General features: G+C 38.9%; 1 protein-coding gene across 6 annotated transcripts in view; it reads left to right on the top strand.

Annotated features, from left to right (window-relative positions):
* The window catches only part of MTMR9 (myotubularin related protein 9), a 131,393-nt gene that overhangs the window by 25,434 nt on the left and 80,891 nt on the right, over positions 1-25,068 (top strand). The window contains exons 1-2 of one of the 6 annotated variants that reach the window (XM_064272620.1): positions 18,896-19,066; positions 19,284-19,582. The exons of 4 other annotated variants lie outside the window; for them this stretch is intronic. The gene's annotated coding sequence lies outside the window, so the exon portion shown is untranslated. Of the gene's footprint in view, positions 1-18,895; positions 19,067-19,283; positions 19,583-25,068 lie in introns of those variants that run through there. One more of the 6 variants, XM_064272621.1, reaches the window with a different exon arrangement.

Raw genomic sequence — 25,068 nt, 5'->3', positions numbered from 1 at the left:
GCTTTATCTGTGTGTTCCTTGGTTTTTTCTGTACATTGCCTGATTTAATTTCTGACGTTGTCCCTGATGTCTTGAAGTGTTCTGTATATTAATCTTTTGTATTCTACAGCTGGCAATTCCAGAAATATATCTTCATCCAGGAGAGATCTTGATTCTCTGTTTTGGGGGTTTGTAGAAGCAATCATGGTCTGGTTCTTTATGAGATTTGTTATCGACTGCTGTCTCTGAGCTGTCCATAAGTTATTGTAAAAATTTATTTTGTATTTGCTCACTGAGTCCTGTCTTCTTGTTTTGTTTTGTTTCAGTATACCCAGATAGGCTACTAGAGTGCGCTAACTTGATTGTTGGAGTGTTTGAGGCACTAATGTCCTGTAACCAGACGGTTAGAGCTGTTACCAGGTATATGAGCCTATGAGTCCATTCACTATTCTTGAATAGAATTAGCTGAGGTGTCCTGATAGTTGGTCCTCTAGTGTGTGGTGTCGCCTCTCACCTACTATCTTAGAGGAGTAGCGGCAGAGGGTCATGTTCTGAGGAGGGCAGGGTGCTGACAGCCTTCCCCCAAGTGCCAGCAAGGAAGGAGTGTCACTGTTCTCTAGAGCACTCTGATGGATGGGCTCTGCAGCTGTGCCCTAGGCACCCAATGCTTATACCTGTAAAGACTGGTAGGCACCACTATCCTCAGGCCGCTTTCATGGGTGGCTAGGTGGTGTGGATGGAGCCTCAGCCCTCAGGACTCTGCTTTGGGTAGGTGAGGGCTGTGTTGAATAGGGAGAGCAGTATCAGACCTCCAAAACCTGTCTCTCCACTGCTCGGCTGAAACAATTACAGTCAGACCTCTAACAGATTTGCCTTTGCATTATAATAGCCTTCTGGTTCCCTGTAGGAGTGAAAGCCAAAGTCTATGGATCTCTTAAGCCTAGGCTGGAGCCACTTCTGCTCTGATCTTCCAGTTTAGAGGAGTCAGGAAAGTATTTTCCCATTTGTTTATTTGATACTTCTCCCAGGCCAGGATAATGGGTCAGAAAAAGCATGGTGCTTCTATCTCAGACCCAGGGAATTTGAATGTTAATGTATGCTAATGAAGCTGGCTAGGGCAGGGATGGGAGGGATCAGATAGATAGTAGAGCGTACCCAGTGCCATTGAGTCGATTCCGACTCATAGTGACCCTATAGGACAGAGTAGAACTGTCCCGTAGAGTTTCCAAGGAGCGCCTGGCAGATTCCAACTGCTGACCCTTTGGTTAGCAGCTGTAGTACTTAGAGAGTAGTTTCCAAGGAGCGCCTGGCAGATTCCAACTGCTGACCCTTTGGTTAGCAGCTGTAGTACTTAGAGAGTAGCAGCAGCAAAATAAACAAAATCACTTATCTTGTGTCAAGAGCTCTGTTTTATCTCAGATTCCAGAGGTGTGTGTAGCCTGGGTGGGTCTCCGCCAAGATTGCCCCAGGGGGTTAGGGCTGCATCTTGTCCTTGCCAGTGTCTCAGGAAACTGCCATCAGCCCCACCGCATTTACGCCAAGGAACAGCACCAAGGAATCAGAGCTGAGGCACCGCCTGGGCTCAGCAACTAGTCGCTGCTTCAGTGCGGTCTCTTGCTCCCCTGTCACTCAGGTCGATTCCTTAGTTCTGTGTTTGATGGTCAGGGTTCATAGATAGTCATATATGTAATCGATTCACTTGTTTTTTTGGGTCTTTGTTACAAGAGGGTTCAGCAGAAGCTTCTGCCTAGTCAGCCATCTTGGCCCCGCCCCCATAAAAGCTTTTATTGTTATCATCATAGGCCTTAAATACACATTACTACCTGTTTCAGAGAAGCTGAGTAACTTAGAATAATTAAAGACAATACAGATCCAGAGGAGACAGAGCAGCATGGATTCTGTGAACTGAAATCACAGTAAATGTGCAAAGTTATGATCTTGGTTTTGCATTAATCTATTGAGTCTGAAAACTTTGTCTTAAGTACTACTAAGAGATATTCCTGGTAGGTAAGCTTTAACTTTCTTAAAATTTTTTTTTATTGTACTTTAGATGAAGGTTTACAGAGCAGCTTCTCATTAAACAATTAAATAAATAATTCTTTTGTGATATTGGTTGCCAACTGCACAACATATCAACACTCTCCACTTTTTGACCTTAGGTTCCCCATTGCCAGCTTTCCTGTACCCTCCTGCCTTCTCATACTTGACCCTGGGCTGATGCACCCCTTTACTCTCATTTTGTTTCATGGACCTGTCTAATCTTTGGCTGAAGGGTGAACCTCAGGAGTGACTTCATTACTGAGCTAAAAGGGTGTCGAGGGGCCATACTCTTGAGGTTTCTCTAGTCTCTGTCAGACCAGTTAGAATTTAGTTCTAACATATTTCTCCAGCCCTGTCTGGCACCCTCATTGTGATCTGTGTCAGAGCACTCAGTGGCGGTAGCCAGGCACTGGCTAGTTGTGCTGGACTCAGTCTGGTGGAGGCTGTGGTAGTTGTGGTCTGTTTGACGTGTGTCTTTTGTTTTCTCCATCCTCCGTTGCTTTTAAGACCCCAGATGCTACTCAACCAAAGTAGAATGTAGAACATTTTCTTTATAAACTCTGTTACGCCAATTGAGCTAGATGTTCCTGGAGACCGTGGTTCCCACAGCCCTCGGTCCAGCACTTCCATCCCTCAGGGAGTTTGGATATATCTGTGGATCTTCCTGACCTTGCCTTGTACAAGTTGTGCTGGCTTACCCAGTATTGTGTACTTTCTTACCCTTCACCAAAGTTAGCGTTTGTCTATTGTATATTTAGTGTTTTTCCATCTCCACCCCTTCCTTCTCTTGGAACCATCAAAGATTGTTTCTGTGTGTAAACCCTTTCATGAGTTTTTACGGAAGTGGTCTCATACAATATTTGTTCTTTTGTGATTGACTTATTTTGTGCAGCATAAAGCCCTCCAGATTCATCCATGTTATGAGATGCTTCATAGATTGATCATTGTTCTTTATTGTTGCATAATACTCCATAATGCATATTACTCCATAATACTTTTAAACTGGCCGAGCCACCACTGCCAGCCAAGAAATGCAGAGGTAGAACAGCAGGGAGAGGATGGGGATGGGAAAGCATGTATTGCTCGTTACTGGGTGCTCTGTCTCCTGCTGGGATCTCTGTGAAGCTGCTCTCCTGTGCTCCCTGACCACTGATCCATCCTGACAGGAGTCCAAGTTGGTGAATCTGTGCTGTGTTGGCTGTTAGGGGACCTCTGCACGTATCTCTCCTCGCTCTCTGTTCTCTTTCAGTTTCTTATTCCATTCAGTGTTTGGGTGAGTTCTTTATCTCTTTATCCGACACCTCAGGTTCCAGGAATGATGTTTGTCTCTGTTTTATTTAGTTTTTCAGATCTTTGCTGTGGAGGGATGCCGTGGTGCTTCTGTCTATGCCGCCATGTTGGCTGGAAGTCCTTTGCCCATTTTTTAATTGGGTTGCCTTTTTGTCGTTGAGGTTTTTCAATATCTTGTAGATTTTATAGATTAGACGCTGATCAGATTTGTCATAGCCAAAATTTTTTTTCAGTGTTTCAGTTGACTTTTTACTCTCTTAATGAAGTCTTTCCATGACCATAAGTGTTTGAATTTTAGGAGCTCACAGTTACCTAGTTTCTCTTATGTTTGTGTATTGTTAGTAATGTTTTGTATTCTGCTTTTATGCCATGCATTAGGGCTCCTAGGGTTGTCTCTATTTTTTCTTCCATGATTTTTCTTGTTTTAGATTTTATATTTACGTCTTTGATGCATTTTGAGTTAGTTTTTGTGCGTGGTGTAAGGTGTGGGTCTTGTTTCATTTTTTTGCAGATGGATTTCCTGTTAAGCCAACACCTTTTATTAGACTGTCTTTTCCCCAATTAACAGACTTTGGGCCTTTGTCAAATATAAGCTGCTCATAGGTGGATGATTTTATGTTTGGATTCTCAATTCTGTTCCGTTGGTCTATGTATCTGTTTGTTGCATCAGTACAAGGTTGTTTTGTCTACTGTGGTGGTATAATAGCTTCTAAAATCAGGTAGTGCGAGGCCTCCCACTTTGTTCTTCTTCAGTAATGCTTTACTTATCTGGGACTTCTTCCCTGTCCATGTAAAGTTGGTGATTTGTTTCTGTATCTCATTAGAAAATGCCGTTGGAATCTGGGTCGCGATTGCATTGTATCTATAGATTGCTTTGGGCATAATAGATGACCTCACAATGTTGAGTCTTCCTATACATCAGCACGGTATGTTTTTCCATTTATGTAGGTCTCTTTTGGTTTTTTGTAGTAGTGTCTTGTAGTTTTCTTTGTATAGGTGTTTTACGTTTCTGGTTAGATTTATTTGTAAATATTTTATCTTCTTGGGGGCTGTTGTAAATGGTACTGATTTGGTGATTTCCTCTTTGACGTTCTCTGTTTCAGTGTAGAAAACTTTAACTGATTTTCATATGTTTATCTTGTATCCTGATACTTTGCTGAACTCTTCTATCAGTTCCAGTAGTTTTCTTGTGGATTCTTTGGGATTCCTGTGTATAAGATCATATCATCTGCAAATAGAGATACTTGCAGTTCTTCTTTACCATTTTTGATACCTTTATTTCTTTTTCTAGCCTAATTGCTCTGGCTAGGACTTCCAGCACAATGTTGAGGAAGAGTGGTGATAAAGGACATTCTTGTCTGGTTCCTGCTCTTAAGGGGAATGCTTTCAGGCTATCTCCATTTAGGATGATGTTGGTTGTTGGCTTTGTATAAATGCCCTTTATTATGCTGAGGAATTTTCCTTCTGTTCATATTGTGCTGAGAGGTTTTATTATAAATGAGCCTTGGACTTTGTCAAATGCCTTTTCTCCATCAATTGATAAGATCATGTGGTTCTTGTCTTTTGTTTGCATTGTTTGTTTTCCTACTGTTGAACCATCCCTGCACACCTGATATGAATCCCTCTAGGTCATGGTGAATGATTTTTTTGATATTTTGTTGAATTCTATTGGCTAGAATTTTGTTGGGGATTTTTGCATCTAAGTTCATGAGGAATATTGGTCTGTAATTTTCTTTTTTTGTGGTGTCTTTACCTGGTTTTGGTATCAGGGATATGCCAGTTTCATAGGATGAGTTTGGGAGCATTCCATCCTTTTTTATGCTCTGAAATACCTCTAGTAGCACTGATGTTAACTCTTCTCTGAAAATTTGGTACAATTCTCCAGTGAAGCTGTCAGGCCCAGGGCATTTTTTTTTTGTTCGGAGTTTTAAAATTACCTTTTCAACCTCTTTTTTTGTTATGTGTTTACTTAGTTGTTCTGCCTCTGCGTTAGTTTAGATAGGTAACGTGTTTCTAGAAATTTGTCCCTTGACTGTAGTTTTTCAAAATTTGTTAGAGTACAGTTTTTCATAGTATCCTGTTATGATTGTTTTAATTTTAGTTGAGTCTTTTGATATCTCTCCTTTCATTTCTTAGTCGGGCTTTTTGCTTCCTCTCCTGTTTTTCTTTTGTCAGTATGGCCAGTGGTTTATTAGTTTTGTTCATCTTTCAAAGAACCAGCCTTCGGTCTTGTTATCTCTTTCAATTGATTTTCTATTCTCTATTTCATTTATTTCTGCTCTAATTTTTATTTTTAGATTTTCTTCTGATGCCCAAGGGCTTCTTCTGGTTCTATTTGTTTGAGTTGTAGGGTTAATTTTTTGCTTTTGTCCTTTTCTTCTTTTTGTATGTGTGCATTTATTGCTATAAATTGACCTCTGAGTGCTGCTTTTGCTGTGTCCCAAAGGTTCTTTTTTTAAAAATTTTGTTGTGCTTTAAGTGAAAGTTTACAAATCAAGTCAGTCTCTCATACAAAAATTTATATACACCTTGCCTAATAAGACAGCCTGCTCTTTCCCACCACTCTCTTTTTGTGTCCATTCTGCCAGCTTCTAACCCCCTCTGCCCTCTCATCTCCCCCCAGATAGGGAGATGCCAACATAGTCTCAAGTATCTACTTGATCCAAGAAGATCATTCTTCACCAGCATCTTTTTCTATCCCATTGTCCAGTCCAATCCCTGTCTGAAGAGTTGGCTTTGGGAATTGTTCCTGTCCTGGGCTAACAGAAGGTCTGGGGGCCATGACCACTGGGGTCCTTCTAGTCTTAGTCAGACCATTAAGTCTGGTCTTTTTACGAGACTTTGAGGTCTGCATCCCACGGCTGTCCTGCTCCCTCAGGGGCTGTCTGTTGTGTTCCCTGTCAGGGCAGTCATTGGTTGTAGCCGGGCACCATCTAGTTCTTCTGGTCTCAGGATGATGTGGTCTCTGGTTTTTGTGGCCCTTTCTGTCTCTTGGGCTCGTAATTACCTTGTGTCCATGGTGTTCTTCATTCTCCTTTGCTCCAGGTGGGTTGAGACCAATTGATGCATCTTAGATGGACACTTGCTAGCGTTTAAGATCCCAGATGCCACTCTTGAAAGTGGGATGCAGACTGTTTTCTTAATAGATTTTATTATGCCAGTTGGCTTAGGTGTCCCCTGAAACCATGGTCTCCAAACCCCCACCCCTCCTACCCTGGCCTTTGAAGCATTCAGTTTATTCTGGTAACTTTGCTTTTAGTTTAGTCCAGTTGTGCTGACCTCACCTGTAGTGTGTGTTGTCTTTGCCTTCACCTAAAGTACTTCTTATCTACTATCTAGTGAATACCCTCTCCTTCCCTCCCTCCCTCCCCCTTCTTGTAACCATCAAAGAATATTTTTTCTCTGTTTAAACTATTTCTCGAGTTCTTATAATACTGGTCTTATATATTTGTCCTTTTGCAGCTGACTAATGTCACTCAGCATAACGCCTTCCAGATTCCTACATGTTATGAAATGTTTTACAGATTCATCACCATTTTTTATCGATGTGTAGTATTCCATTGTGTGAATATACCATAATTTATTTATCCATTCATCCATTGATGGGCACCTTGATTCCTTCCATCTTTTTGTTATTGTAAACAGTGCTGCAGTGAACATAGGTGTGCATATATCTGTTCATGTAAAGGCTCTTATTTCTCCAGGATATGTTCCAAGGAGTGGGATTGCTGGATCGTATGGTAGTTCTATTTCTAGCATTATAAGGAAGCGCCAAATAGATTTCCAAAGTGGTTGTACCATTCGACATTCCCACCAGCAGTGTATAAGTGTTCCAGTCTCTCCACAGCCTCTCCAACATTTATTATTTTGTGTTTTTTGGATTAATGCCAGCCTTGTTGGAATGAGATGGAATCTCATTGCATTTCTCTAATGGCTAATGATCATGAGCATTTCCTCACATATCTTTTAGCTACCTGAATGTCTTTTTTAGTGAAGTGCCTGTTCATATCTTTTGCCCATTTTTTACATGGGTTTTTTGTCTTTTTGTAGTTGAGTTTTTGCAGTATCATGTATATTTTAGAGATCGGGGGCTGATCGGAAACGTCACAGCTAAAAACTTTTTCCCAGTTTGTAGGTAATCTTTTTCCTCTTTTGGTGAAGTCTTCAGATGAGCATAGGTGTTTGAGTTTTAGGAGCTCCCAGTTATCTAGTTTTTCTTCAGCATAGTTAGTAATGTTTTGTATACTGTTTATGCCATGTATTAGGTTTCCTAACGTTGTCCCTATTTTTTCTTTCATGACCTTTATCGTTTTGAATTTTATATTTAGGTTTTTGATCCATTTTGAGATCGTTTTTGTGCATGGTGTAAGGTATGGATCTTGTTTCATTTTTTTGCACATGGATATCCAGTTATGCCAGCACCATTTGTTAAAAAGCCTATCTTTAGTCCATTTAACATTTGGGGCCTTTGTCAAATATCAGCTGCTTGCAAGTGGATGAATTTATGTCTGGATTCTCAATTCTGTTCCTTTGGTCTATGTTATTGTAACAGTACCAGGCTGTTTTGACTACTGTGTGGTATAATAGGTTTTAAAATCAGATAGCGTGAGGCCTCCCACTTTGTTCTTTTTCAGTAATGGTTTACTTACTCAGAGCCTCTTTCCCTTCCATATGAAGTTGGTGATTTGTTTCTCCATCTCATTAAAAAATGTTGTTGGAAATATGATGGGGATTGCATTGTATCTATAGATGGATTTTGGTAGAAAAGACATTTTTACAATATTTAGTTTTCCTATCCATGAGCAAGGTATGTTTTTCCACTTATGTAGGTCTCTTTTGGTTTCTTGGAGTAATGTCTTGTAGTTTTCTTTGTATAGGTTTCTTACGTCTCTGTTAAGTTTTATTCCTAAGTATTTTATCTTCTTGGGGGCTACTGTGGAAACCCTGGTGTAGTAGCGGTTAAGTGCTATGGCTGCTAACCAATAGGTCAGCCGTTTGAATCCGCCAGGCAGTCTTGGAAACTCTACAGGGCAGTTCTACTCTGCCCTATAGGGTTGTTATGAGTCGGAATCGACTCGAGAGTAGTGGTTTTTTTTTTGGGGGGGGGCTACTGTAAATGGTATTGATTTGGTGATTTCCTCTTTGATGTTCTTTTTGTTGGTGTAGAGGAATCCAGCTGATTTTTGTATGTTTGTCTTGTAACCTGATACTCTGCTGAACTCTTCTATAAGTTTCAGTAGTTTTCTGGAGGATTCCTTAGGGTTTTCTGTGTGTAAGATCATGTCATCTGCAAATAGAGATACTTTTACTTCTTCCTTGCCAATCTGGATGCCCTTTATTTCTTTATCTAGCGTAATTGCTCTGGCTAGGATCTCCAGCACAATGTTGAATAAGAGTGGTATTAAAGGGCATCCTTGTCTGGTTCCCGATTTCAGTGGGAATGCTTTTAGGCTCTCTCTGTTTAGGATGATGTTGGCTGTTGGCTTTGTATAAATGCCCTTTATTATGTTGAGGAATTTTCCTTCTATTCCTATTTTGCTGAGAGTTTTTATCATGAATGAGTGTTTAACTTTGTCAGATGCCTTTTCTGCATCAATTGATGAAATCATCCCATTCTTGTCTTTTGTTTTATTTATATGATGGATTAAATTAATTGTTTTTCTAATGTTGAACCATCCGTGCATACCTGGTATGGATCCCACTTGGTCATGGTGAGTTATTTTTTTGATATGTTGTTGAATTCTATTGGCTAGAATTTTGTTGACTATTTTTGCATCGAAGTTCATAAGGGACATAGGTATGTAATTTTCTTTTTATGTGGTGTCTTTACCTGGTTTTGGTATCCGGGATATGTGGCTTCATAGAATGAGTTTGGGAGTAGTCCGTCCTTTTCTATGTTCTGAGATACCTTTAGTAGTAGTGGTGTTAATTCTTTTCTGAATGTTTTGTAGACCTCTGCAGTGAAACTGTCCAGGCCAGGGTTTTTTTTTTTTTTTTTTGGGAGTTTTTTGATCACCTTTTCAATCTCTTCTTTTGTTATGGGTCTATTTAGTTGTTCTACCTCTGTTTGCGTTAGTTTAGGTAGGTAGTGTGTTTGTAGGAATTCATCCATTTCTTCCAGATTTTCAAATTTGTTGGAGTACAGTTTTTCATTGTAATCTGTTATGATTCTTTTAATTTCATTTGTGTGTGTGTTGTAATATTGCCCAACTTTTTTGTTATTTGGGTTATTTGCTTCCTCTCCTGTTTTTGTTTTGTCCGTTTGACCAGTGGTTTATCAATTTTCTCAAATATCCAGCTTTTGGTCTTGTTAACTCTTTCAATTGTTTTCCTGTTTTCTATTTCATTTAGTTCTGCTCCAATTTTTGTAGTTTCCTTTCTTCTAGTGGCTGAGGTTTCTTTTGTTGCTCTCTTTCTATTTGTTAAAGTCGTAGGGATAATTCTTTGATTTTGGCCCTTTCTTCTTTGTGTATGTGTGCATTTATTGATATAAATTGACCTCTGAGCACTGCTTTTTTTGTGTCCCAAAGGTTCTGATAGGAATTGTTTTCATTCTCATTGGATTCTATGAGTTTCTTTATTCTGTCCTGAATGTCTCCTGTAACCCAGTCCTGTCTGAGCAGGGTATTGTTCAGTTTCCAAGTGTTTGATTTCTTTTCCCAGCTTTTTCTGTTATTGATTTCTACTTTTGTGGCCTTATCGTTCAAGAAGATGCTTGTAATATTTCCATGTTTTGAGTTCTGCTAAGGCTTCCTTTATTACCTAATATATGGTCTATTTTAGAAAATGTTCCATCTGTACTAGAAAAGAATGTATAGTTGACTCCTGTTGTGTGGAGTGTTCTGTACATGCCTATAAGGTTGAGCTGGTTGATTGTGGCATTTAGATCTTCCGTATCTTTACTGAGCTTTTTTCTGGATGTCCTGTCCTTCACCAAAAGAGGTATGTTGAAGTCTCCTAGTATAATTGTGGAGCTGGGTGTCTCACTTTTCAATGCTGTTGGAGTTTGTTTTATATATGCTGAAGTCCTGCCATTGGGTGCATGAATATTTAATATGGTTATATCCTCCTTGTATATTGTCCCTTTAATCATTATATAGTGCCTTTCCTTATCCTTTGTGGAGGATTTAACTATAGTGTCTATTTTGTCAGAAATTAATATTGCCACGCCTGTTCTTTGTTGATTGTTGTTTGCTTGATATATTTTTCCCATCCTTTGAGTTTTAGTTTGTTTGTGTCTTTAAGTGTAAGGTGTGTCTCTTGTAGGCAGCATATATGGATCGTGTTTTTTTTATCCATTCTGCCACTCTCTGTCACTTTATTGGCGCGTTTAGTCCATTAACATTCAGCATAATTATGGATAGGTTTGTGTTTAGTGCTGTCGGTTTGATTTTTTTTGTGTGTTGTAGACAGATTCTATTTCCCACTTAATTTTTTGTGCTGAGTAGTTTATATGCTGTCTTTTCCTCTTCTTCATTGTTGTTGATTTTGTTCCTGCTGAGTCTCTGTTTTTTTCTTGAATTTTGTTTTGATGAGTAGGATAGTTTGTCTCCTTTTTGGTTACCTTAATATTTACCCCTATTTTTCTAAGTTTAAACATAACTTTTATTTCTTTATATCGCCTTGTATTCCTCTCCGTATGAAAGATCTATGACTACATTTCTTAGCCCATCTTCATCATTTTAATGTTGTCTTCTTTTACATAATGACATCACTGTTTCCCTGTTTTGAGCATTCTTTTATCATGATTTCCCTTTCTGGGTTAACCTCTGATTGCTCTGTTCAGTGTTCTAGTCTTGGCTTGATACCTGATATTATTGATTTTCTAACCAAAGAACTCCCTTTATTATTTCTTGTAGTTTTGGTTTAGTTTTTACAAATTCCCTAAACTTCTGTTTATTTGGTAATGTCCTAATTTTACCTTCATATTTGAGAGACGGTTTCGCTGGGTATATGATTTTTGGCTGGCAATTTTTTTCCTTCAATGCTTTACATAAGTCATCTCATCGCCTTCTTGCCTGCATTGTTTCTGCCGAGTAGTCCAAGCCTTTTCTTATTGACTGTCCTTTGTAGGTGACTTTTAATTTATTTGTATGTGCTCTTAAAATTCTCTGTCTTTGGTTTTGGCAAGTTTGATTACAATATGTCTTGGTGACTTTATTGTAAAACCTGTCTTATTTGGAGATCGATGAGTATCTTGGATTGATATCTTCTTATCTTTCATGATATCAGGGAAGTTTTCTACCAACAAATCTTCAGCAATTCTTTCTGTATTTTCTGTTATCCCCCCTGTTGTGGTACTTCAATCACTCGTAGGTTATTTTTCTTGATATGAGTCCCACATGATTCTTAAGATTTCTTCATTAAAAAAAATTTTTTTATCTGCTTTTTCTTCAAGTATATTGATGCCAAGTGGTTTATCTTCAAGGTCACTAATTCTGCCTTCCACTTGCTTGATTCTGCTTCTTTGATTTTGTGTTGAGTTGTCTGATTCTGTCATTGTTAATGTTCGGAATTTCTGACTCCTGTCTCTCTACGAATTCTTGCAGCTTATTAAATTTATCATTATGTTCTTGAATAACCTTTTTAATTTCTTCAGCTGTTTTATCTGTTTGTTCCTTGGCTTGTTCTGCATAATGCGTGATCTCCTTTCTGATGTCTTGAAGAGCTCTGTGTAGTAATCTTTTGAATTCTGGTTCCTGTAATTCCAGGAAGGCACCTTCATCCAGAAGATCCTTTGATTCTGTATTTTAAGAGCTTGTTGAAGCAATCATGGTCTGTTTCTTTATGTAGTTTGATATTGACTGTTGTCTCCGAGCCATGTGTAAGTTATTGTATTAGTTTATTTTATGTTTTCTTATTGTATTCTAGTTTGCTGCATTGTTTTTTTGATATGCCGAAATGGGATGCTTGAGTGAGCTAGCTTGATTATTTTTGCCTTTGGAGTTCTAACGTCTTGTCACCGGATGGCTAGAGCTGTTATCAGGTATATGAGCTTATGAGTTCATTCACTTTTCTTGTGTGGGTTCAGCTCATGTGTTCAGGTAGGTGGCCATCAAGTGTGTGGTATAGGCTCTGTCCTAAAGTCTTGGAGAGGCAGGGGTGTTTGGTGTTGGTACTAGTGTCTGGTTGCAGCACGGGGTCACCCTCTGAGTAGGGCAGGGGGCTGAGAACTGTCCCCTGAGTATCTCTGAGGAAAGTGTGTCCCTATTCCCTAGAGTGTACAGGTGGGTGGGTTCTGCAGAGGGACCATGGGCACCCAGTGCTTTTGGTTGTAAGGACTGGGAGGTACCGGTTATCCTTGGACCCCTGTCATGGGTGGCTGGATGACATGGGTGGAGCCACCAGTCCTTAGGCCTCTGCTGTAGGTAGGTAAGGTCCCTGTTCAATAGGCAAAGTGGTGTCAAATATCAAACTCCCACCTCTCTGCTGTATAGCTTAAAGTTTCAGCCTGCCAGCAAGGGCCTATTCTCCTGAAATAGGCCCACACAGTGCCATGCAAGGGGGAAAGTTATTCAACGTCCATGGACTGTTTATGTCTGGATAGGAGCCACTTTTGTCCTGAGCTCCACAGTTTAGTGGAGCTAGCAAATTTCCCCCAGTTGTGAATGTATTCCTTCTCCAGGGCCTGGAGGATGGCTCTAGGCGCTCAACAGGGCCTATATCAGGCCTGGGGAAATCAACAGCTGCTGAACCCAGCTTGGAGGTGGGGGGCGCGGTAAAATATATGCAAGTGCTTAGCTTTTGCCAAGAGCGCCATTCGTTTCTGATTCCAGAGATGTGAGTTGGTTGTGCGGCTGGCTGCTTCTCCCTGAGGAAACTGTAGCTGAACACTACTAGCAACCCACCACAGCCATGCCTGGGAGTGGTGCCTGAGGGATCCCAGTGATTCAGGCCTGGCAACTCCTCTCTGCTTCTGAACTGTCTCTTTCTCCCCCTGCCACTCTGTCCATTTTCTGACTTTGCCTTTGATGTTCAGGGCTCCTAGCTTGTCATAAATATAATTGTTTTACTTGATTTTTCAGGTCTTTGTTGTAAGAGGAATCGCCGGAAGCATCTGGCTATTCCACCATCTTGTTCTTGCCTCTTTTTGTTGTTGTTTTAATTTTGCTTTTCTCTATTTCTCTTCTTTCATTACTTCTGTACACCTAGGCCTGTGTACTGCCTATGCCCCTTTTTGATGGGCTGAGCTGCACTACTTGGCTAGAGAACCACTGGAATAGGGCCTTGCTGGGTTTGCCTGGCATCCACCTGCTGAATCCTACTGTGCTGTAATTTTATTTACTTTCTATTCCTTGGTTTTTATCCCGTTTTTTTTGTTTCTGTTTCTTTCTCTCACTCAGTTAAGCACATTTCTTCTCTACTACCTGTTGATACCGTGTGCAGAACACCACACACCTAAGTGGCACTGGCGCAGACCCGTGGATCACACCATATGCTGCCTCCTAGCCCCCCTACGTTGGCCCCAATTCATGTCGCAAACACACCATTCCTGCCCCTCCCCTCCTCTGGACCTTCTCTGCTGAACCATACCTGACGGAGGAAATGGCCCTGAATACCTGGACAAGGTGATGGGAAGTATCGTGCCTGTAGATGAGTAAGCATGGAAACACCCAGTCTGCCTGCCCAGACATAACTAAATAAAACAAAAAATCCATATGAAGCAAACATACAGTAAATAACTGAAGAAAACAATTCCTGAGTGTCCTGGATACAGCAGACAATATCAAAACGTATTTTAAAAAAAAAAAAGGAAACAAGATAGGGTGGCTTCAGAAAGCAACCAAAATAAAACATGAGATGACCTTTCAGCAGAAGAAAAGGCACTGGAACTACCTCATAGGGAATTCAGAACTCTAATATGAAGGACTCTCAAAGAGATTAGGAAAGAAATGAAGAAAAAAATGGGCAAAAATTAGGAAAAAATAGACGGAATTAAGGGAAACACAGACAAAGCAGTGGAAGAATTCAGGAAAATAATAGATGAACAAATTGTCAAAATTAACAATTTGAAATCATACAAAGGAGCAATTACAAATCCAAAGGATAAACAAGATTTCAGAAGCAAATTTGAAACAAGGGAAGTGAAATTGAAGTCAAATTCCTGGAAACTACTTTGTTTGAGGCAAAATTAGGGAAAGAATGAATATAAATTAAGAAACCCTGAAAACAATGTGGGATACAATCAAAAGCAAAAATTTGCATGTGATTGGTGTTCTATAACGGGGAGAAAATGGAAAACAGAGGATCATTGAAGAATTGCCGACAGAAAACTTCTCTGATATCATGAAAAACAAAAAGCTGATATCATTCAATAGCTTCAGTGAATCCCATATAGGATAGACCCCGAAAGAAAATCACCAAGACATACATAAGCACATTCGCTAAAACCAAAGAAAAATAAAGAATCCTAAGAGCAGCTCAAGAAAAACTAAAAGTATTATACAGAGGGGAAACAATAAACTAATCTGATTACTCAGCAGAAACCCTGAAGGCAAGAAGGTAATGGAATGACATCTAAAATCTTAAAAGAGAAAAGTTGCCAACCAAGAATAACATATCCTGCAAAACTCTCACTTAAATATGATGGCAAAATTAGGACATATCCAGATAAACAGAAATTAAGGGCATATGTAAAAACCAGACCAAACTTACAAGAATTATTAAAAGGAGTTCTTTGGTTAGATAACCAACAACAGTCAATGTATGGAACGTGACAGCTTCAGTCAGATAGCAACCAAAGTAATGAACTCTGAAGGATAAAACAAAACTAAAAGGCTTAACAACAGGGAACCAGAGTGGTCAGTCTGTAAATGACAATGTCAGACACTAAAAGAAGGAATAAACAGTGTAGGTATAGAACTTTTATATGGAAAGGAAGTCAAGGTGATACCAAGTAATAAAAGACTGGGTTAAACTTAGGAAGATAGGGATAATTTCAAGATAACCACAAGGGTAGTTAACAAACTTTTTCATCAAAATAATGAAGAAGAAAAACAAAGTCTCAGAAAAAACAAAATCTACAAAAACAAGTGAAAAAAAAATCCACAAAGGAATTCAGCACAGGAGAGTAAGAGGAAAAAAGAAAATGTCAGCACTACAAAAATGTAGTGCTATGAAGTGATAGCAAAAAACTCACACCCATCAGTATATCACATGGAATGAAAATGGCTTAAATGCACCTATAATGAGACAGAGTGACAGAATGGATAAAAAAATAAGACCCATTAATATGCTGTCTACAAGAGACACATCTTAGAAACAAAGACATGAATTTATTAAAAATCAAAGGATGGAGAAAATATATCTTGCGAATGGCAAACAAAAAAGACCAGGAATGGTAACACTAATTTCATATAAAATAGACTTTAAAAGAACATCCACCATAAAAGACAAAGAAGGACATTATATAATGATTAAAGTGACGATCTGCCATGAGGACATAATCATAATAAATATCTGTGTACCCAGTGAATAAACATTAACAGCACTTCAAAGAGAAATTGACAGTTCTACAATAATAATAGGAGCCTTCAACACATCACTCTCAGTAAAGGACAGCATATCTAGAAAGAAACTCAGCAAAGATATAGACGATCTCAAGATCACAATCAACCATATTGACCTCATAGCTATACATAGAACACTTTACCCAACTGTAGCAAAGTATACGTTATTTTCCAACTCACATGGAACATTCTCCAGAATAGATTACATCTTAGGCCACAAAGAAACCCTCAACAAAACCGAAAACACTGACAAAATACAAAGCATCTTCTCTGATCACAGTGCCATAAAAGTAGAATGACGAGAAGAACAAGGAAAAAAAAATATGTGGAAACTGAATAACACCATGCTTAAAATACACATGGTAAAAGAAATCAAAGATGGAATCACATTATTCCTAGAGTTATACAAGAATGAAAAAACATCATACAAAAACCTTTGGGACACAAGAAATGTAGTGCTCACAGGTCAATTTATAGCAAGAGATGCTGTAAATCAAAGGAGAAGAAAGGGACAAAATCAAAATATTAGCTATACAACTTGAACAAACAGAAAGAGAACAACAAAAGGAGCCCACAACCAACAGAAGAGAGGAAATAATAAAGATCAGAACAAAAATAAATGAAATAGAGAATAGAAAAATAGTAGAATCGACAAAACCAAAAGTTGGTTCCTTGAAAGGATCAACAAAATCGACAAACCACTGGCCAAATTGACATAAGAAAAACAGGACTGGACGCAAATAACCCAAATAAGAAATGAAATGGGGGGACATTACAACAGACCCAACTGAATTAAAAAAGATCACAATAGAGTACTGTGAAAAACTGTACTCCACTAAATTTGGAAACATAGAGGAAATGGACAAATTTCTAGAAACATATACTACCTACCTAAACTAGCACAAACTGGAGTTGAAAATCTGAAGAGACCCATAACAAGAGAAGAGGTAGAAATGGTAATAAAAGAAACTTTCAACAACAACCAAAAAAGTCCTAGCCCAAATGGCTTCACTGGAGAGTTCTACCAAACATTCAGGGAAGAGTTTGCACCAGTACCACTCAAACTATTTCAGAACATAGAAAAGGAAAGGATACTTCTAAATTCATTCTATGAAGCAAGCATAACCGTGATACCAAAACCAGGCCAAAACACCATAAAAAAAAAAAAGAAAATTAAAACCAATATCTCTCATGAATATAGATGCAAAAATTCTCAACAAAATTCTAGCCAGTAGAATTCAGCATCATATAAAAAAAATGCACCCCAACTAAGTGCAATTCCTAGCAGGTATGCTAGGATGGCTCAACATTAGAAAAGAAATCAACATAATACACCACATAAATAAAACAATCATATGATCATCCCAACTGAAGCAGAAAAGGCATTCAATAAAGTCCAACACCCATTCCTGATAAAAACCTCGAAATATAGAGGGGAAGTTCCTCAACATAATAAAGGTCATATATACAAAACCAACAACCACCATCATTTTTACATAGACTGCAAACATTCCACCTGAGAGCAGGAACAAGACAAGAATGATTTTTATCACCACTCCTAATAAACATTATGCCGGAAGTCCTAGCTAGAGCATTAACGCAAGAAAAAGAAATTGAAAAAGAAAAATTGAAAAATTGCTGCTGTAAGAGAAATACCACAAGTGGATGGCTCTTCAACAAACAGAAATTTATTTTCTCACAATCTGCTAGGCTAGAAGTCCAAGTTGAAGATGCCACTTCCGGGGGAAGGCTTTCTTTTCTCCATTGACTCTGGAAGAAGGTCCTTGTCATCAGTCTTCCTCTGGTGTAGGCACTTCTCTGCGCAAGGAACCCTGGCTGCAAAGGACATGCTCTGCTCCCAGCACTGTTTTCTTGGTGGTATGGGTCCTGCTGTCTCTCTGCTTGCTTCTCCTGTCCTTTATATCTTAAAAGAGATTGGCTTAAAAAACATCTTGTAGATCTCATCAGCGTAACTGTTGCTAATCCATCTCATTACCATCATAGTGATAGGATTTACAATATATAGGGAAATCACATCAGATGACAAAATGATAGACAGTCATATAATACTGGGAACCATGGCCTAGCCAAATTGATATGAATATTTATGGGGGAGACAATTCATGACATTCCACCCATTTCCCCCCAAAATTCATTTCCTTGCCACATGTAAAACATATTCACCCCACTATGTCATAGCAAAGATCTTAATCCAGCTCCTAGTCCAAAATCCAAAAAATTTCTCTTCATCTGTGATATCAAGAATACAAGTTATCTCCTTCCAACAGGCGCAGGCTAGACGTTTCCATTACAAATAGGAGAAATTGGAAGAAAGAAGGCATAACAGGCACCAAAAAAGTCAGCAGAACACATTATATTAGCCCTCAAGCCTTGGTAATAATACTCTGTTCTCTGAGACAATTTACACAGTAGCCCTGCCCTCCAGACTCTAGGTATTGTTCACACTCTTTGGATTTTGAATGGAGACCCCCTTGGCTCTGGGCTTCAGCCCTGCCTTCCAGGCGCACTGTGACCACAACTCTGCTCGCTCGGCTTTAAGTGCACCATTCTCCTAGTCCATCTGAGTGGCAGTTCCACCCTAAGAAACGCCAAAGGTCGAAATCATACCTTTTTTTTTAATACTTTTTATTGTGCTTTAAGTGAAAGTTTACAAATCAAGTCAGTCTCTCACACAGAAACCCATATACACCTTGCTACACACTCCCAATTACTCTCCCTGTAATGAGACAGCCTGCTCTCTCCCTCCACTCTCTCTTTTTGTGTCCATTTCGCCAGCTTCTAACCCCCTTCACCCTCTCATCTCCCCTCCAGGCAGGAGATGCCAACATATTCTCAAGTGTCCACCTGATCCAAGAAGCTCACTTCTCACCAGCATCCCTCTCCAACCTATTGTCCAGTCTAATCCACGTCCGAAGAGTTGGCTTCGGGAATGGTTCCTGTTCTGGGCCAACAGAAGGCCTGCGGGCCTTGACCACTGGGGTCCCTGTAGTCTCAGTTGGACCGTCAAGTCTGGTCTTAGGAGAATTTGGGGTCTGCATCCCATTGCTCTCCCGTTCCCTCAGGGTCTCTCTGTTGTGTTCCCTATCAGGGCAGTTATCAGCTGTAGCCAGGGACCATCCAGTTCTTCTGGTTTCAGGATGAACCAATCTCTGGTTCACGTGGCCCTCCCTGTCTGAGGCTCGCAGTCGCTTTCCGTCCTTGGTGTTCTTCACTCTCCTTTGATCCAGGTGGGTTGACAGCAATTGATGCATCTTAGATGGCTGCTTGCTAGGATTTAAGACCCCAGATGCCACTCTTCAAAGTGGAATGCAGAATGTTTTCTTAATGATTTTATTATGCCAATTGACTTAGATGTCCCCTGAAACCATGGTCCCTAGACCCCTGCCCCTACTATGCTGGCCTTTGAAGCATTCAGTTTATTCAGGAAACTTCTTTGCTTTTTAGTTAGTCCAGTTGTGCTGACCTCCCCTGTATTGTCCAGCAACAACGAATAAGGAAGACCGAAGAAGAGTTGATGCCTTTGAATTGTGTTGGCGAAGAATATTGAATATACTATGGACTGCCAAAAGAACGAATAAGTCTGTCTTGGAAGAAGTGCGGCCAGAATGCGCCTTAGAGGCAAGGATGGCAAGACTGCATCTTGCATACTTTGGACATGTTGCCAGGAGGGATCAGTCCCTGGAGAAGGACATCATGCTTGGCAGAGTACAGGGTCAGTGGAAAAGAGGAAGACCCTCAGCGAGGTGGGTTGACACAGTGGCTGCAACAATGAGCTCAAGCATAACAACGATTGTAAGGATGGAGCAGGGCCGGGCAGTGTTTCATTCTGTTGTGCATAGGGTCGCTATGAGTCTGAAGTGACTCGACAGCACCTAACAACAACAACAATCCCTGTATTGTGTGTGTCTTTCGCTTCACCTAAAGTAGTTCTTATCTACTATAAGTTAGTGAATGCCCCTCCCCCACCCCCCCTCCCTTCTCCCTCTCATAACCACGAAAGAATGTTTTCTCAGTTTAAACTATTTCTCAAGTTCTTATACTGGTATACAATATTTGTCCTTTTGCAACTAATTTCACTCAGCATAATGCCTTCCAGATTCCTCCATGTTATGAAATGTTTCACAGATTCCTCAGTGTTCTTTATTGATGTGTAGTATTCCATTGTGTGAATATACCATAATTTATTTATCCATTCATCCTTTCATGGGCACCTTGGTTCCTTCCATCTTTTTGCTGTTGTAAACAGTGCTGCAGTAAACATGGGTGTGCATATATCTGCTTGTGTAAAGGCTCTTATTTCTCTAGAATATATTCCAAGGAGTGGGATTGCTGGATCGTATGATAGTTCTATTTCTAGCATTTTAAGGAAGCGCCAAATAGATTTCCAAAGTGGTTGTACCATTCGACATTCCCACCAGCAGTGTATAACTGTTGCAATCTCTCCACAGCCTCTCCAACATTTATTATTTTGTGTTTTTTGGATTAATGCCACCCTTGTTGGAGTGAGATGGAATCTCATTATAGTTTTAATCTGCATTTCTCTAATGGCTAATGATCGTGAACATTTCCTCATTTATCTGTTAGCTACCTGAATGTCTTTTTTAGTGAAGTGTCTATGCATATCTTTTGCCCATTTTTTAATTGGGTTATTTGTCTTTTTGCAGTTGAGTTTTTGCAGTGTCATATAGATTTTAGATACCAGGCGCTGACCACAAACGTCATAGCTAAAAACTTTTTCCCAGTCTGTAGGTAGTCTTTTTACTCTTTTGGTGAAGTCTTTGGATGAGCATAGGTGTTTGATTTTTAGGAGCTCCCAGTTATCTAGTTTTTCTTCTGCATTCTTTATAATGTTTTGTATACTGTTTATGCCATGTATTAGGTTTCCTAACGTTGTCCCTATTTTTTCTTCCATGATCTTTATCGTTTTAGATTTTATATTTAGGTCTTTGATCCATTTTGAGTTAGCTTTTGTGCATGGAGTGAGGTATGGGTCTTGTTTCATTTTTTTGCAGATGGATATCCAGTTATGCGGAAACCCTGGTGGAGTAGTGGTTAAATGCTACGGCTGCAAACTAAACGGTCAGCAGTTCAGATCCTCCAGGTGCTCCTTGGAAACTCTATGGGGCAGTTCTACTCTGTCTTATATGGTCGCTATGAGTCGGAGTCGACTCGACGGCACTGGTTGTGGGTTTTACCCGGTTATGCCAGCACCATTTTTTAAAAAGACTGCCTTTTCCCCATTTAACAGTTTTGGGGCCTTTGTCAAATATCAACTGCTGATATGTGGATGGATTTATGTCTGGATTCTCAATTCTGTTCCGTTGGTCCATGTATCTGTTGTTGTACCAGTACCAGGCTGTTTTGACTACGGTGGCAGTATAATAGGTTCTAAAATCAGGTAAAGTAAGGCTTCCCACTTTGTTCTTCTTTTTCAGTAATGCCTTATTTATCTGGGGCCTCTTTCCCTTCCATATGAAGTTGGTGATTTGTTTCTCCATCTCATTGAAGAATGTCGTTGCTATTTTGCTTGGAATTGCATGAAATGTGTAGATCGCTTTTGGTAGAATAGACATTTTTATAATGTTAAGTTTTCCTATCCACGAGCAAGGTATGTTCTTCCACTTATGTAAGTCTCTTTTGGTTCCTTGCAGACATGTACTGTAGTTTTCTTTGTATAAGTCTTTTACATATCTGGTAAGATTTATTCCTAAGTATTTTATTTTCTTGGTGGATACTGTAAATGGCATTGATTCGGTGATTTCCTCTTTGATGTTCTTTTTGTTCGTGTAGAAGGTCTGGTTGTAGAGGAATCCAACTCATTTTTGTATGTTTATCTGGTATCTTGGTACTCTGCTGAACTCTTCTATTACTTTCAGTAGTTTTTTGGAGGACTCCTTAGGATTTTCTGTGTATAAGATCATGTCATCTGCAAATAGAGATACTTTTACTTCTTTCTTGCCAACCTGGATGCCCTTTATTTATTTATGTAGCCTAATTCTTCTGGCTTGAACTTCTAGCACAATGTTGAATAAGAGTGGTGATAAAGGGCATCCTTGTCTGGTTCCCGATCTCAATGGGAATGTTTTCAGGCTCTCTACATTTAGGGTGATGTTGGCTGTTGGCTTTGTATAAATGCCCTTCATTATTTTGGGGAATATTCCTTCTGTTCCTTTTTGCTGAGCGTTTTTATCATGAATGAGTGTAGAACTTTGTCAAATGCCTTTTCTGCATCAATTGCTAAAACATGTGATTCTTGTCTTTTATTTATGTGGTGGATTACATGAATTGTTTTTCTAATGTTGAACCATCCCTGCATATCTGGTACGGATCCCACTTGTTCATGGTGAATTATTTTTTTGATATGTTGTTGAATTGTATTGGACGGAATACTACCAAACTCATTCTATGAAGCCACCATATCCCTGATACCAAAACCAGGTAAAGACACCACAAGAAAAGAAAATTATAGACCTATTTCCCTCATGAATGTAGATGCAAAAATAGTAGTAGTAGTGTTAACTCTTCTCTGAAAGTTTGGTAGAGCTCTGCAGTGAAGCCATCCGGAAAGGGCTATTTTTTTGTTGGGAGTTTTTTGATTACCTTTTCATTCTCTTCTTTTGTTATGGGTCTATTTAGTTATTCTATCTCTGTGTTAATTTAAGTAGGTAGTGTGTTTCTAGGAATTCATCCATTTCTTCTACGTTTTCAAATTTGTTTGAGTATAGTTTTTGATAGTAATCTGATATGATTCTTTTAATTTCGATTGGGTCTGCTGTCATAATCGCCCCTCTCATTTGTTATTCGGGTTATTTGCTTCCTCTCCTGTTTTTTTTTTTGTCAGTTTGGCTAGTGGTTTATCAGTTTTGTTGATTTTTTCAAAAAACACCAGCTTTTGGTCTTGTTAATTCTTTGAATTGTTTTTCTGTTTCTAATTCATTTAGTTCAGCTCTAATTTTTATTATTTGTTTTCTTCTGGTGCCTGTGGGTTTCTTTTTTTGCTTTCTTTCTATTTGTTGAAGTTGTAGGGATAATTCTTTGATTGTGGCCCTTTCTTCTTTTTAGATGTGTGCATTTATTGATATAAATTGGCCTCTGAGCACCGCTTTTGCTGTGTCCCAAATGTTCTGATACGAAGTGTTTTCATTCTTGTTGGATTCTCTGAATTTCTTTATTCCATCCTTAATGTCTTCTATAATCCATTCTTTTTTGAGCAGGGTATTGTTCAGTTTCCAAGTGTTTGATTTCTTTCCCTGCTTTTCCTGTTGTTGATTTCCACTTTTATGGCCTTATGGTCAGAGAAGAAGCTTTGTAATATTTCAATGTTTTGGATTCTGCTAAGGCTTTCTTTATGACCTAATATGTGGTCTATTCTAGAGAATGTTCCATGTGCACTAGAAAAGAAAGTATACTTGGTTGCTGTTGGGTAGAGTGTTCTGTATTTTTCTACGAGGTCAAGTTGGTTGATTGTGGCATTTAGATCTTCCGTGTCTTTATTGGGCTTCTTTCCGGATGTCCTGTCCTTCACTGAAAGTGGTGTGTTGAAGTATCCTACTGTCATTGTGGAGCTGTCTGTCTCACTTTTCAATGCTGATAGAGTTTGTTTTATGCATCTTGCAGGCCTGTCATTGGGTGCATAAATATTTAATGTGGTTATATCTTCCTGGTGTATTGTCCCTTTAATCATTATATAGTGTCCTTCCTTATCCTTTCTGATGGATTTAATGTTAAAGTGTATTATGTCAGAAATTAATATTGCCACTCCTGCTCTTTTTCGATTGTTGCTTGCTTGATATATTTTTTCCCATTCTTTGAGTTTTAGTTTGTTTTTGTCTCTAAGTCTGAGGCATGTCTCCTGTAGGCAGCATATAGACGGATCTTGTTTTTTAATCTATTGTGCCACTCTCTCTTTATTGTTGAATTTAGTCCATTTACATTCAGGGTAATTATGGATAGGTATGAATTTAGTGCTATCATTTTGATGTCTTTTTTTGTGTGTTGTTTATAGTTTCTTTTTCCCATTTAATATTATGTGCTGAGTAGAATTGTTTTTTCCTCCTATTTGTCGTTGTTGATTTTGTTTCTGCTGAGTCTGTATTTTTCCCTTGTATTTTATTTTGACGAGTAGGATAGTTTGTCCCCTCTGTGGATACCTTATTATTTACCACTATTTTTCTAAATTTAAAACTAACTTTTATTTCTTTGTATTGCTGTATCTTGCTCTCTATATGGAAGGTGTATGATTACATTTCTTAGTCCCTCTTTATTATTTTAATGTTGTCTTTTATATAATAACATTGGTGTTACCCTGTTTTGGGCTTTTTTTTTTTTTTTTAATAATCTTGCTTTATTTGTTTTGGATTTCCCTATCTGGGTTGACTTCTGGTTGCTGTGCCCAGTGTCCTAGTCTTGGGTTGATACCTGATATTATTGATTTTCTAACCAAAGAACTCCCCTTTAGTATTTCTTGTAGTTTTGGTTTGGTTTTTACGAATTCCCTCAACCTGTGTTTATCTGGAAATGTCTTAATTTCACGTTCATATTTAAGAGACAGTTTTGCTGGATATATGATTCTTGGCAGGCAATTTTTTTCCTTCAATTTTTTAAATAAGTCATCCCATTGCCTTCTTGCCTGCATGGTTTCTGCAGACTAGTCCAAGCTTATTCGTATTGGCTCTCTTTTGTAGGTGACTTTTCGTTTATCCCTTGCTGCTCTTCATCTTTGGTTTTGGCATGTTCGATTATAATATGTCTTGGTGACTTTCTTTTAACATCTACCTCATGTGGAGTTCGATGATCATCTTGGGTAGATATCTTTTTATCTTTCACAATATCAGCGAAGTTTTCTGCCAACAAATCTTCAACAATTTTCTCTGTATTTTCTGTTATCCCTCCCTGTTCTGGTACTTCAGTCACTTGTAGGTTATTTCTCTTGATAGAGTCCCACATAATTCTTAAGGTTTCTTCATTTTTTAAAATTCTTTTATCTGATTTTTCTTCAAATATATTAGTGTCAAGAGATTTATCTTTGAGTTCAGAAATTCTAGCTTCTACTTGCTCAGTTCTGCTAGTCTGACTTTCTATTGAGCTGTCTAATTCTGCAATTTTATTGTTAATCTTCTGAATTTCTGATTGCTGTATGTCTATGGATTTTTCCAGCTTATTAAGCTTTTCACTATGTTCTTCAATAATCTTTCAGATTTCTTCAGTTGCTTTATCTGTGTGTTCCTTG

Source organism: Loxodonta africana, chromosome 19, assembly GCF_030014295.1.
Source record: "Loxodonta africana isolate mLoxAfr1 chromosome 19, mLoxAfr1.hap2, whole genome shotgun sequence".
NCBI lineage: Eukaryota > Metazoa > Chordata > Mammalia > Proboscidea > Elephantidae > Loxodonta > Loxodonta africana.
This window is presented reverse-complemented; position numbering and strand designations above follow the sequence as displayed.